The 18,815-nt window shown below is 43.8% G+C and overlaps 1 protein-coding gene across 8 annotated transcripts in view; it reads right to left on the bottom strand.

Moving 5' to 3' along the window:
- The window catches only part of ndufaf2 (NADH:ubiquinone oxidoreductase complex assembly factor 2), a 236,121-nt gene that overhangs the window by 13,604 nt on the left and 203,702 nt on the right, over positions 1–18,815 (bottom strand). The gene's annotated exons all lie outside the window — the stretch shown is intronic.

The raw sequence follows: 18,815 nt of genomic DNA, 5'->3' as shown, positions 1-18,815 counted from the left end.
CATCAAGACCATAATTTTCATTAACTATATTTACAAGATAACAGCATAGTTCAAACGCATATTATTTTAAACTACATAGTTGGGTTCCGCCAGGGCCACTCAGCTCCTGACCTCATTACAGCCTTTGTCCATGGAATAAAAAGAGATAGTAGCAGCATGAATACAAAATTGGACCGAGTATGGCATCAAGTAGCCCAAGCAAAACTGGAGTCAATGGAAATCAGGGGGAAACCTTTCTGCTGGTTGCAGTCATACCAAACACAAAGGAAGATGGGTGTGGTTGTTGGAGATCAATCATCTCAGTCCCAGGACATCAATGCAGGAGTTCCCCAGGGTAGTGTCCTAGGCCCAACCATCTTTAGCTGCTGGATTAATGACCTTCCCTCCATCATAAAGGTCAGAGGTGGGGATGTTCGCTGATGATTGCACAATGTTCAGCACCATTCGCAACTCCTCAGAAATGAAGCAGCCCCTATCCAGATGCAGCACGACCTGGACAACATCCAGGCTTGGGCTGGTAAGTAGCAATTAACATTCGTGCCACACAAGTGCCAGGCAATGACTAACTCAAGCAAGAGATAATCTAACCATCTTCCTTTGATGTTCAATGGCATTACCATCACTGAATCCCCCACTATCAACATCCTGGGGGTTACCATTGACCAGAAACTGAACTAGACCAGCCACATAAATACTGTGGCCACAACAGCAGGTTGGGAATTCTGTGGCGAGTAACTCTCGATGTAGTGGCCATTTCGGAGACATGGGTAGAGCAGGGGCAGGAATGGATGTTGCAGGTTCCGGGATTTAGATGTTTCAGTAAGAACAGAGAAGATGGTAAAAGAGGGGGGGGTGTGGCATTGTTAATCAAGGAGAGTATTACAGCGACAGAAAGGACGTTTGAGGACTCGTCTACTGAGGTAGTATGGGCCGAGGTTAGAAACGGGAGAGGTGAGGTTACCCTGTTGGGAGTCTTTTATAGACCTCCGAATAGTTCCAGAGATGTAGAGGAAAGGATAGCGAAGATGATTCTCGACAGGGGCGAGAGTAACAGGGTAGTTGTTATGGGGGACTTTAACTTTCCAAATATCGACTGGAAATACTATAGTTCGAGTACTTTAGATGGGTCAGTTTTTGTCCAGTGTGTGCAGGAAGGTTTTCTGACACAGTATGTAGACAGGCCAACCAGGGGCGATGCCATATTGGATTTGGTACTGGGAAATGAACCCGGCCAGGTGTTAGATTTAGATGTAGGTGAGCACTTTGGTGATAGTGATCACAATTCGGTTAGGTTTACCTTAGTGATGGGCAGGGACAGGTATATACAGCAGGGCAAAAATTATAGCTGGGGGAAAGGAAATTATGATGCGATTAGGCAAGATTTAGGATGCGTAGGATGGGGAAGGAAACTGCAGGGGATGGGAACAATCGAAATGTGGAGCTTATTCAAGGAGCAGCTACTGTGTGTCCTTGATAAGTATGTACCTGTGAGGCAGGGAGGAAGTTGTCGAGCGAGGGAGCCGTGGTTTACTAAAGAAGTTGAAGCGCTTGTCAAGAGGAAGAAGAAGGCTTATGTTAGAATGAGACGTGAAGGCTCAGTTAGGGCGCTTGAGAGCTACAAGCTAGCCAGGAAGGATCTAAAGGGAGAGCTAAGAAGAGCAAGGAGAGGACACGAGAAGTCATTGGCGGATAGGATGAGAGAAAACCCTAAGGCTTTCGATAGGTATATCAGGAATAAAAGAATGACTACAGTTAGATTAGGGCCAATCAAGGATTGTAGTGGGAAGTTGTGTGTGGAATCAGAGGAGATAGGGGAAGTGTTAAATGAATATTTTGCGTCAGTATTTACAGTAGAGAAAGAAAATGTTGTCGAGGAGAATACTGAGATTCAGGCTACTAGACTAGATGGGATTGAGGTTCACAAGGAGGAGGTGTTATCAATTTTGGAAAGTGTGAAAATAGATAAGTCCCCTGGGCCAGATGGGATTTATCCTAGGATTCTCTGGGAAGCTAGGGAGGAGATTGCAGAGCCTTTGTCCTTGATCTTTATGTCGTCATTGTCGACAGGAATAGTGCCGGAAGACTGGAGGATAGCAAATATTGTCCCCTTGTTCAAGAAGGGGAGTAGAGACAGCCCTGGTAATTATAGACCTGTGAGCCTTACTTCGGTTGTGGGTAAAATGTTGGAAAAGGTTATAAGAGACAGGATTTATAATCATCTTGAAAAGAATAAGTTCATTAGAGATAGTCAGCACGGTTTTGTGATGGGTAGGTCGTGCCTCACAAACCTTATTGAGCTTTTCGAGAAGGTGACCAAACAGGTGGATGAGGGTAAAGCAGTGGATGTGGTGTATATGGATTTCAGTAAGGCGTTTGATAAGGTTCCCCACGGTAGGCTATTGCAGAAAATACGGAAGTATGGGGTTGAAGGTGATTTAGAGCTTTGGATCAGAAATTGGCTAGCTGAAAGAAGACAGAGGGTGGTGGTTGATGGCAAATGTTCATCCTGGAGTTTAGTTACTAGTGGTGTACCGCAAGGATCTGTTTTGGGGCCATTGCTGTTTGTCATTTTTATAAATGACCTGGAAGAGGGTGTAGAAGGGTGGGTTAGTAAATTTGCAGATGACACTAAGGTTGGTGGAGTTGTGGATAGTGCCGAAGGATGTTGTAGGGTACAGAGGGACATAGATAGGCTGCAGAGCTGGGCTGAGAGATGGCAAATGGAGTTTAATGCGGAAAAGTGTGAGGTGATTCACTTTGGAAGGAGTAACAGGAATGCAGAGTACTGGGCTAATGGGAAGATTCTTGGTAGTGTAGATGAACAGAGAGATCTTGGTGTCCAGGTGCATAAATCCCTGAAGGTTGCTACCCAGGTTAATAGGGCTGTTAAGAAGGCATATGGTGTGTTAGCTTTTATTAGTAGGGGGATCGAGTTTCGGAGCCACGAGGTCATGCTGCAGCTGTACAAAACTCTGGTGAGACTGCACCTGGAGTATTGCGTGCAGTTCTGGTCACCGCATTATAGGAAGGATGTGGAAGCTATGGAAAGGGTGCAGAGGAGATTTACTAGGATGTTGCCTGGTATGGAGGGAAGGTCTTACGAGGAAAGGCTGAGGGACTTGAGGTTGTTTTCGTTGGAGAGAAGGAGGAGGAGAGGTGACTTAATAGAGACATATAAGATAATCAGAGGGTTAGATAGGGTGGATAGTGAGCGTCTTTTTCCTCGGATGGTGATGGCAAACACGAGGGGACATAGCTTCAAGTTGAGGGGTGATAGATATAGGACAGATGTGAGAGGTAGTTTCTTTACTCAGAGAGTAGTAAGGGCGTGGAACGCCCTGCCTGCAACAGTAGTCGACTCTCCAACTTTAAGGGCATTTAAGTGGTCATTGGATAGACACATGGATGAAAATGGAATAGTGTAGGTCAGATGGTTTCACAGGTCGGCGCAACATCGAGGGCCGAAGGGCCTGTACTGCGCTGTAATGTTCTAATTCTAATTCACCTCCTGACTCACCAATGCCTGTCCATTATCTACAAGGCACAAGGCAGGAATGTGGCATGCAGAACCCCCGATCTGCCAAGAATGAGGCATATTAACTTTGTCATATGAACATTGATTTTAAACTTTTGCTGGAGTGTAGAAATTACTTGTTTGAAGATCACCAGACACTGGACTGGAAGGACATCTGCATACTGAGAGACACTGCTTGTGAAGACAAAGGGCTATTCCTTGCTCCAATTAACCCAAATGGATTTTGATCACCAGACATTGAAGGTGTAAGGAAGCGCATTCCAGCCCCTACTAAGATGATACAATCCACAGAGCTAGGGCTGGTTAAACCAGCTGGTTACATGACTAACTGGCTGGTCCAGGTTTTAACCTAGCCACAGGACAGTTTGAATTCAGAAGGCAGTGTGCAGCTGAAGCTCAAACAAGCAAGTCTCTCGCCTGACTGTCTCTCTCTCTCGCTTTCTCCCAAGCCACCGGACCCACGGAAGACACGTAAACCTTAAGAGAGAAAAGACTCCTACATCGGAACAAGTTGACGCGTGAACTGGGCCCCAATGAATTACAAGACCTGCCGGCAACCAAAGACTCCACATTGAACTTAAAGGACTGTAACTACCAGATATTGCCTCAAACTTTTCCCCTTTATTCATTCTACTTTCTCTGTCACTATCTGCCTGTGTGTTTGTCGCGTATGCATGCTAGCGTGGTCGCGTCGCATATTCGTAGTCGTTAACTGGATTAGAATTTAAGATTAATAAACTTCTACCTTTCTTGTTTCAATCTAAGGAAACCTGTCTGATTTCTTTGCTTTACAATTGGAGCAGTGAACAAGGATTCACTGAGGGGGAGCTAAAAACACGTTGTTTAAAAATTAAACCCTGTTACGGTTAAACCAGGCAAAGGCTGAGAGGGAACCCCCCAGACCCCTTCTCACCCGGTCGTAACAAGTGTGACGGAATACTCTCCACTTGCCTGGATGGTTGCAGCTTCAACAACGCTCAAGAAGCTCGACACCATCCGGGGCAAAGGAGCCCGCTTGGTTGGCACCCCATTCACCCACCCTCAACACTCTCTCCCTTCAGCACCGACGCACAGTGGCAGCATTACATACCATCTACAAGACGCACTACAGCAACTCACCAAGGCTCCTTTGACAGCACCTTCCAAAACCGCGGCATCTACCATCAAGAAGGATAAGGGCAGCAGATGCATGGGAACATCACCACCCGCAAGTTCTCCTCCAAGCCGCACACCATCTTGACTTGGAACTATATCACCGTTCCTTCACTGTTATTGGGTCAAGCTCCTGGAACTCCCTTCCCAACAGCACTGTGGATATAGCTACAACCCAAGGACTACAGCGGTTCAAGAAGGAAGCTAACCATCACCTTCTCAAGGGCAATTAGGGATGTGCAATAAATGCTAGCCTAGCCAGCGACACTCACATTCCATGAGTGAATTAAAAAAACATTTTATGTGAAATGAGACAGGATTAATTAATGACTTCACAGTAAAGGAGCCTCTAGATAGCAGCGATTATGTTATGATTGAATTTCGCATTCAGTTTGAGGGTGAGAAGTGTGGGTCTAGTGTTTTAGAGTTAAATGAAGGCAAATCCCAAAGTTATGAAGGCAGAACCGGCTTAAGTGAACTGGGAAATTAAGTTAAAGGGTAGGACAGTAGAGATGCAGTGGCAGACATTTAAGGAGATATTTCATAACACTCAGCAAAGATACATTCCAGTGAGAATGACTCAATGAGAAGGGCACACCATCCGTGGCTAACTAAGGACGTTAAGGATAGTATCAAATTGTAAGAAAACCGTACAATTCTGACAAGAGCAGTGGTAGGTCAGAAGATTGGACAGCATTTAAAAACTGGAGAAAAATCATGAAAAAAATGAGGGAAAAATTAGAATATGAGAGGAAGCTAGCTAGATATATAAAATGGATAGTCAGAGTTTCTACAAGTATTTAAAAAGGAAATGAGTAACTGAAGTGAGCGCTGGTCCTGAAGAGAGAGAGTCTGGGGAATTAATAATGGGAAATAAGGAAATGGCAGAAGCATTGACCAAATATTTTGGGCCCATCTTCACTGTGGAAGACACAAATAACATTCCAGAAATACTTTTAATCAAGAGGTGAAAGGGAGGGAGGAACTTAAAACAATTACAATCACCAGGGAAAGGATACTGAGAAAACTATTAGAACTAAAGGCTGACAAGTCCCCAGAACCTGATGGCCTGCATCTAGAGTCTTAAAAGAAGTGGCTGCTGAGATAGTAGATGCATTGGTTGTAATTTTCCAAAATTCCCAAGAGTCTGGAAAGGTCACATCAGATTGGAAAACAAATGTAACTCCTCTATTCAAGAAATTAGGGAGACAGAAACCAGGAAACCACAGGCCAGTTAGCCTAACATCTGTCATAGGGAAAATGCTAGAATCTATTATTAAGGAGGTTATAGCAGGGTACTTAGAAATTCATTTGGCAAAGTCAACATGGTTTTGTGAAAGGGAAATCATGCTTGACTATTTTATTAGTGTTCTTTGAGAAAGTAACAAGCAATGTGAATAAAGGGGAACTTGTAGATGTGATGTACTTGGATTTCCAAAAGGCATTTGATAAGGTGCCACATCAAAGGTTATTACACAAAATAAGAGATCATGGTGTAGGGGGTAACATATTAGCATGGATAGAAGATTGGCTAGCTAACAGGAAGAAGACAGTAGGGCAAAATGGGGCATTTTCAGGTTGCCAAGCTGTAACCAGTGGAGGGCCACAGGGATCAGTGCTGGGGTCTCAACTATTCGCAATCTATATAAATGACTTGAATGAAGAGACCGAATATATGGTTGCTAAATTTGCTAATGACACAAGATAGGTAGGAGAGTAAGTTGTGAAGAGGACATCAAGAGTCTACAAAAGGATATAGATAGATTAAGTGAGTGAGCAAAAATTTGGCAGATGGAGTATAATGTGGGAAAATGTGAACTTGCCCACTTTGTCAGGAAGTATAGAAAGGCACAATTCAGCATAGCGGCACCTCATCAGACCCCTTTCCAATCCTGAGTGGCGTGAAACAGGGCTGTGTTCTCGTACCTACACTGTTTGGGATCATCTTCTCCCTGCTGCTCTCACATGCGTTCAAGTTCTCAGAAGAAGGACTTTTCCTCCACACAAGATCAGGTGGCAGGTTGTTCAACCTTGCCCGTTCAAAAACGAAGACTAAAGTACGGAAAGTCCTCATCAGGGAACTCCTCTTTGCTGACGATGCTGCATTAACATCTCACACTGAAGAGTGTCTGCAGAGACTCATCGACAGGATTGCAGCTGCCTGCAATGAATTTGGCCTAACCATCAGCCTCAAGAAAACGAACATCATGGGACAGGACATCAGAAATGCCCCATCGATCAATATCGGCGACCACACTCTGGAAGTGGTTCAAGAGCTCACCTACCGAGGCTCAACTATCACCAGCAACCCGTCTCTAGATGCAGAATTAAACAAGTGCATGGGAAAGGCTTCCTCTGCTATGTCCAGACTGGCCAAGAGAGTGTGGGAAAATGGCGCACTGACACAGAACACAAAAGTCCAAGTGTATCAAGCCTGTATCCTCAGTACAAAGTGAGAGGGGAAAATTCAAAGTGAGAGGGGAAAAGTTTAGGGGGGATATGCGTGGAAAGTTCTTTATGCAGAGGGTGGTGGGTGCCTGGAACGTGTTGCCAGTGGAGGTGGTAGACGTGGGCACGATAGCGTCTTTTAAGATGTATCTAGACAGATACATGAATGGGCAGGAAGCAAAGAGATACAGACCCTTAGAAAATAGGCGACAGGTTTAGATAGAGGATCTGGATCGGCGCAGGCTTGGAGGGCCGAAGGGCCTATTCCTGTGCTGTAATTTTCTTTGTTCTTTGTTCTACCTTGCTCTACGGCAGCGAGGCCTGGACAACGTACGTCAGCCAAGAGCGACGTCTCAATTCATTCCATCTTCACTGCCTCCGGAAAATCCTTGGCATCAGGTGGCGGGACCGTATTTCCAACACAGAAGTCCTCGAGGCGGCCAACATCCCCAACCTATACACCCTGCTAAGCCAGCGGCGCCTGAGATGGCTTGGCCATGTGAGCCGCATGGAAGATGGCAGGATCCCCAAGGACACATTGTACAGCAAGCTCGTCACTGGTACCAGACCCACCGGCCGTCCATGTCTCTGCTTTAAAGACGTCTGCAAACGCGACATAAAGTCCTGTGACATTGATCACAAGTCGTGGGAGTCAGTTGCCAGCGATCGCCAGAGCTGGCGGGTAACCATAAAGGCGGGGCTAAAGCGTGGCGAGTCGAACAGACTTAGCAGTTGGGAGGAAAAAAGACAGAAGCGCAAGGAGAGAGCCAACTGTGTAACAGCCCCAACAACCAGTTTTATCTGCAGCACCTGTGGAAGAGTCTGTCACTCTAGAATTGGCCTTTATAGCCACTCCAGGCGCTGCTGCACAAACCACTGACCACCTCCAGGCGCTTACCCATTGTCTCTCGAGACCAGGAGGCCAAAGAAGAAGATAGAAAAGCAGTATATTATTTAAATGGAGAGAGATTGCAGAACTCTGGAGAAGGATCTGCGTGTCCTGGTACATGATTCACAAGAAGGTAGTATGCAAGTACAGCAAGTGATTAGAAAGTCAAATGGAGTGTGGTCATTTATTGCAAGGGGAATGGAATATAAAAGTAGGGAGGTTTTGCTACAGTTGTACTGAGCGTTGGAGAGACCACATCTGGAGTACTGTGTACAGTTTTGGTCTCCTTACTTAAGGGTATAACTGCATCAGAAGCAGTTCAGAGAAGGTTCACTCGACTGATACCTGGGATGAAAGGGTTATCTTATGAGGAAAGGTTGGACCTGTATCCATTGGAGTTTAGAAGAACGAGAGGTGATCTTATTGAAATATATAAGACCCTGAGGGGACTTGACAGGGTGAATGCTGAAAGGATGTTTCCCCTTATGGGAGAGACGAGAACTAGGGGACACCATTTAAAAATTAAGGGTTTCCCATTTAAGATGGAGATGAGCAGAAATTTTCTCTCTCAGGGTTGTCAGTCTGTGGAATTCTCTTCTCCAGAGAGCAGTGGAGGCAGGGTCATTGAATATTTTTAAGGCTGCGTTACATAAATTCCTGATTGACGACAGGAAAGTAGAGTTGAGGCCACAATCAGATCAGCCATGTTCTTATCAAATTGCGGAGCAGGCTCGAGGGGCCGAATGGCATACCCCTGCTTCAAAATTGTATGTTGAATACAATATTATAATTCATGATTTATATGACAATGGGATCTAGAGTCTGCACTGAAATGCAAATTCAGTCTCTGCTTAGTACAAATTGTTCAATTTTTGTATTTGTGCTACTGCTTCTGAACAATGGAAGGGAAGCAATATAAAGAACCGAAACAATGAAACACTTTAATTGTCAATTTACTTCACTGCTGTGGTTATGGCTCACAAAATGGCCCATTCTTCTGTCTCGTTAGTCATTAAATGAAGGGACAAAACTGTGACGAGAAATGAATTAGATACGAACAACTGAAAGCCCACTCTTTATATAAATAAGTAGTTTGTGTATAAAAATATGTTCCAATAGGAGGATTTGATCACACATGCATGGTTTTTCTGCCTTCTTTAATTAGGGCATTGACTCATATTGAACCTTACAAGAACACAAGGCTCAAATGTTGCTGTCAGTGACAAATGAACGGCACTAGCCATTCATTACACTTACACTTGCCCACAGACAATTAGCTTTCTATTTGAAGTTTTATTTATTAGAAATCAAAAAGAGTCATGCCCTCAACAGGGACCTGGATGAACAGGACAAGCATAGTATGTCTCCTTAACCAGATTGAAGAATCCTTACAGAGGTAGGCAGAGTCTAAAACAGAAAGTGAAAGCTAGAATTAGTTCACTCAATGCCAAATTATTTATAAAAAGCAAAATAAAGAGAGGGAAGAAATATGTGATTGAGAGAGAGAGACTGACAGAAAGAGAAAGTAAAAAATTTTTTTTTTGAAATCTGGAGGAATGAGACTCCACACTTGTAGAAGTTAATTTTCAGTGCCAAAGAGGTTGTTTGGCAGTAATTAAGACTTGCTTAAGTGTGTTTAAATCCACTTAAATGTTTAAAGTCATTTGCCTGATGGATTCCATATTGAAAACCATATAGAAACAAAAATAGCACAAAATGTGTATGGTATGCCAGGAATCAGAGTCCCAGTGCTCTCAGCTAAAGCATAATGCCACCTGCATTGACTATGGTGGACCCCATCCAGCACATACACGGAACTACCCTCACTTTGAAGAAGCCACAAACATCCAGAGGGCAAATTTAGGCAGCAACAAAAAATGAAAAGTAGTTAAAAATTCACTTATACTTGAATGGACAAGACCAAACTTTTTCTGGCGTCTTTTGTGGGTACCTATCACATAAGTACTGCAACTTTACACCGTTGCAGGCATTCCAATGCTGAGTCACTCGGTGAGATACCAATATAGCTAAGCTACTGGAGGAGCAGGGCATTTCAGATAGCAACTTCTTGATTTTCATGTTTAACTGCACATGTACAGATAGCAAAAACTGTTCTGATTTACTTCCTAATAACAGTGAGTGATGACAGCTTCACTGTTATTTCTACCACAAAATCCAGGCCAACAGTTTTAGGAATATTACCCTTCAAGTGAATGTTTCTGCCCAACTTCCTTTTTGTGCAAAATGTCCTAATTTATAGCTGAATACCCGATATTTAAACTTGTCACCAGGATGAGCAATTTGCTTTGATCAGTTTACGTAATATTGAAAGTATCAATCAAATCAAGGATGCCTAGCTGAAAAGATTCAAAGCAAGCGAGTGTTGCACAGTAATACGAGCTCCGTATACAGAAATCAAGGCCCACCAATACACAAAATTGTGAATGTGGAACCCCATGTAAAACCCACCTAAAACATACAAGAACCTAATATAGTACAAACAAAAAAATGAGACAGGATTAGCAACTAAGGACCATGCAACAATTGGTTATTAAGGACATCAGCCCTGAAATGCCAGTAGAGAAGGCTGAAAAACTGCTCAACAAAGTCGTGAATCTCAAAACAAGCCTACCCGTAAGACAATAAAGTGACACTCGAGAAACTGGAGCGGGTCCAGAAATTAAGTGAAAGCAGCTTCAATTTTTACTTCTTCCACAACAAAATGGAGGAGGTGCAAATTCCAGCCATTGTTTCAAGTGTTAGTGATTCAGTACAGAGGAGCCAAGTGCAAAAATAGCATAAAATGTGTATGATATGCCAGGGATCAGAGTTGCTGTGCTCTTGGCCAAAGCATGAAGTTATCTGCATTGGCTATGGTGGACCCCATCCAGCATGTACATGGAACTACCCTCACTTAGAAGATGCCACAAATATCCAGAGAGTGACTTTAGCAACAAAAAAAACTCTTGAAAAACAGATTTATGCAGAGATGTCTGCATCGAAGAGATTGACTGCAGGCATCTTGTGAAAGTACAAAGACCAGCATGATAAAGGGGTAGGAAACCACTAGAATCCTCAAAACCAGTCTGCGACACCCAACTAACTTTCTATCAGGGTGCTATCAAGTAGCATGGTGACAAGATGAAGGGTATGGTGGCACTCATCAACCATGGCCATTAAGTCATCAGTGACCACAATACATTAATGGCTGCAATGAATCAATGGCTTCAAAACAAATCCCCACGTATGTCACGATGAACAGAATAAAAATGTTACATGTGAACATTAGAGGCATCTGCAAAAATAAGGGACAGCTATAGAGAACATGACAGGAAACCAATGCACTCATAGGTCTCATTTACTGAGACTATCAGTCAGAAGCTGATTCAGCATACTTCTTCTTTGGCCTCCTTGTCTCGAGAGACAATGGGTAAGCGCCTGGAGGTGGTCAATAGTTTGTGAAGCAGAGCCTGGAGTGGCTATAAAGGCCAATTCTAGAGTGAAAGACTCTTCCACAGGTGCTCCAGATAAAATTGGTTGTCAGGGCTGTTACACAGTTGGCTCGCCCCTTGCACTTCTGTCTTTTTTCCTGCCAATTGCTAAGTCTCTTTGACTTGCCACTCTTTAGCCCCACCTTTATGGCTGTCCGCCAGCTCTGGCGATCACTGGCAACTGACTCCCACGATTTGTGATCAATGTCACAGGACTTTGCAGACGTCTTTAAAGCAGAGACATGGGCAGCCGATGGGTCTGATACCAGTGATGAGCTCGCTGTACAATGTGTCCTTGGGGATCTTACCATCTTCCATGCGGCTCACATGGCCAAGCCATCTCAAGCGCCACTGGCATAGTAGGGTGTATATGCTGGGGATGTTGGCCACCTTGAGGACTTCTGCACTGGAGATACGGTCCTGCCACCTGATGCCAAGGATTCTCCGGAGGCAGCAAAGATGGAATGAATTGAGACGTTGCTCTTGGCTGACACACGTTGTCCAGGCCTCGCTGCCGTAGAGCAAGGCACTGAGGACACAGGCTTGATACACTCAGACTTTGTGTTCCGTGTCAGTGCGCCATTTTCCCACACTCTCTTGGCCAGTCTGGACATAGCAGTGGAAGCCTTTCCCATGCGCTTGTTGATTTCTGCATCGAGAGACAGGTTACTGGTGATAGTTCAGCCTAGGTAGGTGAACTCTTGAACCACTTCCAGAGTGTGGTCGCCAATATTGATGGATGAAGCATTTCTGACGTCCTGTAAATGAGACCTATCAGTCAAAAGCTGATTCAGCATACTGAACTACAGCTATTAGACTGGACAAGAAAATGAGGAAAGGAGGTGGAGCAGCCGTCTTTATATACTGCAGCCTGGAATAATATGAAATGGATATCTCTGGCACTACCAGCGGACAGGAGTTGGCAGCCAAAATTTTGCTGGAACAAGGAGCATCATTAAGGGTTATGTCTGCCTATTATCCACCAGGGACTTCACCACCACAGGACCTATTCAGGAGAACTTGCTGATCAGGAAACAACATGCTGATCCTGGAGAATGTCATGAGGATCTGGACTGTTGCATCTTAAATCCCTCCCTGGGTTACCTATCACCGCAACAGCTTCAACTCCCATGACATCCTTGATGTCAGCACTGGAATATCAGCTACGATCTGCTGATGTTCAGATGTAACGATCTGGGAAGGCATGGGGAGTGAGCATCCACCAGTTCTGTTCACATTGAACCTCTCTGCTGGATTGCAACGATCCAGAACACTAGTTTGGAACTACAAAATAACTGACTTGTCTCACTTCAGGCTGCAATATTATCTACCCAACATTTTTTTTCTTCGTTCGTGGGATGTGGGCATCACTGGCTAGGCCAACATTTATTACTCATCCCTAATTTACTCTTGAGAAGGTGGTGGTGAGCTGCCTTCTTCAACTGCTGCAGTCCATGTGGGGTAGATACACCCACTGTGCTGTTCGGAAGGGAGTTCCAGGATTTTGACCCAGTGACAGTGAAGGAATGGCGATATAGTTCCAAGACAGGATGGTGTGTGGCTTGGAGGGGAACTTGCAGGTGGTGTTGTTCCCATGCATTTGCTGCCCTTGTCCTTCTAGGTGGTAGAGGTCACGGGTCTAAAGAGCCTTGGTGCGTTGCTGCAGTGCATCTTGCAGATGGTACACACTGCTGTCACTGTGCGTCGGTGGTGGAGGGAGTGGATGTTCGTGGCTACTCCAGTTCAGTTTCTGGTCAGTGGTAACCCCCAGGATGTTGATAGTGGGGGATTCAGCGATCCTAATGCCATTGATTGTCAAGGGAAAATAGTTAGATTTCCTCTTGTTTGAGATAGTCATTGCCTGGCACTTGTGTGGCGCAAATATTACTTGCCACTTATCAGCTCAAGCCTGGATGTTGTCCAGGTCTTGTTGCATTTTTATACTGACTGCTTCAGTATCTGAGGATACTGGAGGATAATGCATACTCTTGATAACCCAGAGCTGGCCAGTAAGCATCTAACTAATGTCCTATGGGAGCAGCAGTACTGATGAAGAAAATTCCTGACAGCTCAGCTCATCATTAGGCTGATGGATGTCGATAAGCAATTTTCAAGCCATAGAGTTATACAGTCATAGAGTTTTACAGCACAGAAACAGGCCATTCGGCCCAACGCGCCTGCGCTGATCATCAAGCACCCATCCAATCGAATCTCATTTTCCAGCCCTTGGCCCGTAGCCTTGTATGTTATGGTGTTCCCAAGTGCCTATCTAAATACTTCTTCAATGTTGTGAGGGTTCCTGCCTCTACCACCCCTTCAGGCAGTGTGTTCCAGATTCCAATCACCTTCTGGGTGAAATTTTTTTTCCTCAACTCCCCTCTAAACCTCCTGCCCCTTACTTTAAATCTATGCCCCCTGGTTATTGACTCCTCCACTAAGGGAAACAGTTCCTTCCTATCTATCCTATCAATGCCCCTCATAATTTTGTATACCTCAATCAGGTCCCCCCTCAGCCTTCTCTGCTCCAAGGAAAACAACCCCAGCCTATCCAGTCTCTCTTCATAACTGAAATACTCCATCCCAGGCAACATCTTGGTGAATCTCCTCTGCACCCTCTCCAGTGCAATCACATTCTTCCTAGTGTGGTGACCAGAACTGTACACAGTACTCCAGCTGTGGCCTAACCAGCATTTTATACAGCTCTAACATAATCTCACTGCTCTTGTGTTCTATGCCTCGGCTAATAAAGGCAAGTATCCCGTATACCTTCCTAACCACCTTATCCACCTATGCTGCTGTCTTCAGTGATCTATGGACAAGCACCCCAAGGTCCCTCTGACCCTCTGTACTCCCTAGGGTTCTACCATCCATTACATATTTCCTTGCCTTGTTAGTCCTCCCAAAGTGCATGACCTCACACTTCTCAGGATTAAACTCCATCTGCTACTGCTCTGCCCATCTTACCAGCCCATCTATATCATCCTGGAATCTATGGCTTTCCTCCTCACTATTTACGGCACCACCAATTTTCATGTCGTCTGCAAATTTACTGATCATACCTACTATATTCACGTCGAAATCATTAATGTACACTACAAACAGTAAGGGTCCCTACACTGATCCTTGCAGTACACCAGTGGTCACAGGCCTCCATTCGCAAAAACAACTCTCGACCATCACCCTCTGCCTCCTGCCACTAAACCAATTTTGGATTCAATTTGCCAAATTACCCTGGATCCCATGGGCTCTCACCTTCTTAACCAATCTCCCATGCGGGACCTTATCAAAAGCTTTACTGAAGTCCATGTAGACTACATCAACTGCTTGACCCTCATCTACACATCTAGCCACCACCTCGAAAAATTCAATCAAATTTTTTTAGATGCGATCTCCCCCTGACAAAGCCATGCTGACTATCTCCGATTAATCCCTGCCTCTCCGTCGAGATTAATCCTGTCTCTCAGAATTTTTTCCAATAATTTCCCCACCACTGACGTTAGACTCACAGGCCTATAATTGCCTGGTTTATCCCTGCTACCCTTCTTGAATAATGGTACCACATTCGCTGCCCTCCAATCCTCTGGTACCTCGCCTGTGGCCAGAGAGGATTTGAAAATATGTGTCAGAGCCCCTGCTAGCTCCTTCCTTGCCTCACATACCAACCTGGGATACAACTGGGCCCTGGGATTTATCCACCTTTAAGCCCGCTTACACTCCCCTCCCTGATCACTATACGTACATCGTCCCTCTCCATAGTGAACACAGATGAAAACAATCATTCAAAACCTCACCTATACCCTCCAGCTCCACACACAGATTGCCTCTTTGATCCCTAATGGGCCCCACTTTTTCCCTGGTTATCCTCTTGCCTTTAATATACTTATAAAATGCCTTGGGATTTTCCTTTATCTTGTCTGCCAGTGATTTTAAATGCCCCCTCTTTGCTCTCCTAGTTACTTTTTTTTTTAAAGTACTCCCCTACACTTTCTATACTCGCATTTTATGGAACTCAGCATTTTGAAACACTCTTGACATTTATCTCTAATCAGAAACTAAAATTGGTACAGCATTCCAAAAATGTAATAAAACTAATTTCTTACATATTCCTCTATAACCTCAAAGACTGCACAATGGGTATGATGCACCATATCAAAGATCAACAATTCTTAATTTGCTAGATATTGAATTTCTTGGTAGAGTACACAATTCGTGTTAGAGAGGGAACAGCGATGTCCACCAGGTTTTACCTAATGGCAGGAGTTTCCCATTGCCCTATTCCCAGCCCACTGCTACTTTTCATTGTACAAGCAAATACCTGAACAAAAGGCTGGGTATGCTAGTTTGCTGATGACATTGTCATTTCGGTATCTGCACGAGCTTCTCTCATTGGGTGCCGTGGCCAATATTTTTCTCTCAATCAACACCACCAAAAACACATGGTGAGTTCATTCATCTCATTTGCTGTCTCATGTGCAAACAGGCTACCGAATCTGGCTATATTATAGTGAATACTACAAAAGTAATTCATGGTAGGGAAGCACTTTGCAATGCTCTGAGATTCTGATAAGCTGTTATATAAATGCAAATGTGTTCTTTCTATCTCATATAGTGAAATATAGATACTGTAAATGCCACACGGCTCTGTATACTGGCACTTATGATAATGCACTGAGAAATGCACTGCAGAGTTAAAAGTTAAACTAGCTTGGGGTCAACAATAGAAACCTTATATGAGGATTTGTAATAGTCCAAGTTTTAAATTTTATGTCAGCTTCAAAAATTGCTAATATGAATTTTTCCTCCACACTTGATTATAAGTCTAAAAAAGAATGCATTTATAATAGTAACAGTGAACTATGATAATTCCACTTGTGAGGAAAACCTTTATAAAGGTCCTTCTGGAATGAGGTCTTTGCTACTTATGGAATAATTACAATACTTCAGCATTATACAGTATGTAGCTTTTAGATATTTAAATGAAATTAGATTCCTGTTTCAAGAAACCAAAATACATCAAGTTAGCAGCAGAAATATATTATTTTTATATTGACAAAATGTAATCTTATCCTTGTGATTTGTTTTATTCTTTCATGGGATGTGGGTGTGGCTGGCAAGGCCAGCATTTCTTGCCCATCCCTAATTGCCCTATGAGATGAATAAGGAATGTGAGTTAGATTTCTGAGACTAACTTGGCCACATCTGGATTGGAGACATCTGTAATCACTGAAGCTAGACCAAAAAAAGCCCAAGGTAATTAGTACAACTGTCTGAGCATCCGAGTAAACCATGCATGATGCACACTGTCACTACCCTGACCATTTTCAGTTGGGACTGTAACTCTGGTAAATCATTAAGAACAAACCGGACTGGCACTGAGCCAGAGTGAGGCCTGTATGTTGGTGCCATGACCTAGTGTGCTGTGCGTGGAGTTTAAAATGCACAGGCTATGCAAGAATTATCTGTACATACAGTCTGGGTGCTTCTGCATGGCAAAACAATCTGTCTTTCAATGGAACCACTAATAAAATTAAGTGAAAGTTCCCAATGTTGAAGAAACCTTGAATTTAATATCAACTTAATTTTTGTAAGAGTAGAAGACTGTTAAATTTTAGATCTACAAGAGATAATTATAATGCTTACCAATTTCAATTGTAACTTGTAATTCTAACACAGTGATACAGTCTGACAATTAGTCCTCAGAAAAATCAACTGTTTTTAATTTGATATGGAGAATATATTTTTAAAAACCAAGTTATATTCTTTTATCCAAAAAATCATCCAGTACTTTTATATATTTACATAGATGAAATTCCAATCACAGCTTTTGAGGAAGGTTGCATTAAAGCTGGTGCTTGTCTTTTAACGAGGTAGCAGTACTGATTTGAAATATTAACACACTTGTACATTTACACACTTACGTGAGTACTTGCATAGGAGCCTGAAAAGATACAAAATGTTGATGTAATATCTCCCACAGGGAGAGCCACATCTAATCAGCAGATGGCCCTGGATAATAGTTATTTATATGCAGATAGCTGAGAGGCTGGTGGAGAATGTGCTTTTCTGAAATACTGGGCTGATTTTAAGTGCCCGCCACCGATCTCAGCAGCTCATTTAAATAGCCAAGGTGTCCCACCCGCCCCCCCAATCATGTGGAGGGAGCGGGCTGTCCATCCCCGAAATTGGCATCAGCTGCCTCTGCGTAGGTGCTGGCGCCATTTTTAAAGGGCAGCCAGCCCTGCCGGTCAAATTGAATATTTAAAGATACATCCCCCCAAAGTTTATTGAATAAATTTCTAACGCCCTTTTCCTACCCCCCAATAACAATTATATTAACTATTTGCCCTTCACTCCCACCCTCCCAAAACACTTACAAATCCAACCTTTCCCCGCAGACTACACAAAGTTTGAAGTTCACCCCTTCCCACCATCCCCTACACCCATTACGTTTATTTAACCCCGTTCCCCCACCGCACTGAAAATCTTAATCTCTCCCCCCTCCCCACCAGTGTCATGCTGGCTTTCCCCGGATGGGGAATTGAAGGCGCAGGAGCGCTGGCCGCTGTTCCAAAGATCGCCTCGGGCCCGGAAGATTGAAGGTAAGTCCATTTCAATTTATGCATGTAATTAATTTAAGTATTGAAATCCAGTTCCTGTCGCCCAGTGGTGGGGGGGGGGGCCGGGGGCCACCACGCACTCTTGCCACTGCCGGGAGCCTTCTCAACGTCGGTCTCTGTGGCGGACTGCTGCCGGCCCCATCTTTCAAGCCCCCCCTTGCCCACGGAGCCTGACATCGAGGGCTTGGTAAAATCCAGCCCACTAGGTTTTGTCAACATTCACTAGTATACCTCAATGTCTTCTACTTTATAACCACCCCACTGAAATAAATCTACTTGCCTTACTTTATGAATCGTGCTTCTTTTGTTGCAATTCTTAGAACAGTATTCAGAAGGTTAAGCATTGCAACCATAAAATGGCACATGTTCACATTATGTTACTTGCTTGTGACTTATGTACCTTTGGAGACAAATGAGAGATGCAGAATTCCTGACACACAACTATAGAGATTTTCTTATCCCACCATCTGTGCAGTTAGGTTCATCTTAATTACTGTTACTATTACCATTCATATTCATATAAAGGAACATAAAGCATATTTGTGTGATATGAAATGCAAAGCAAGTTCAACATTCGACTGTTTAATAGGAATGCAATAAACACATAATCATAAGGGGCTTGAGAGTTGGCTGGTGTTCATTTGCTTGCCAATCGTAAGCATCTGATAAACAATCTATTGTTT

Source organism: Heterodontus francisci, chromosome 1 (genome assembly GCF_036365525.1).
Source record: "Heterodontus francisci isolate sHetFra1 chromosome 1, sHetFra1.hap1, whole genome shotgun sequence".
Classification (NCBI taxonomy): Eukaryota; Metazoa; Chordata; class Chondrichthyes; order Heterodontiformes; family Heterodontidae; genus Heterodontus; species Heterodontus francisci.
This window is presented reverse-complemented; position numbering and strand designations above follow the sequence as displayed.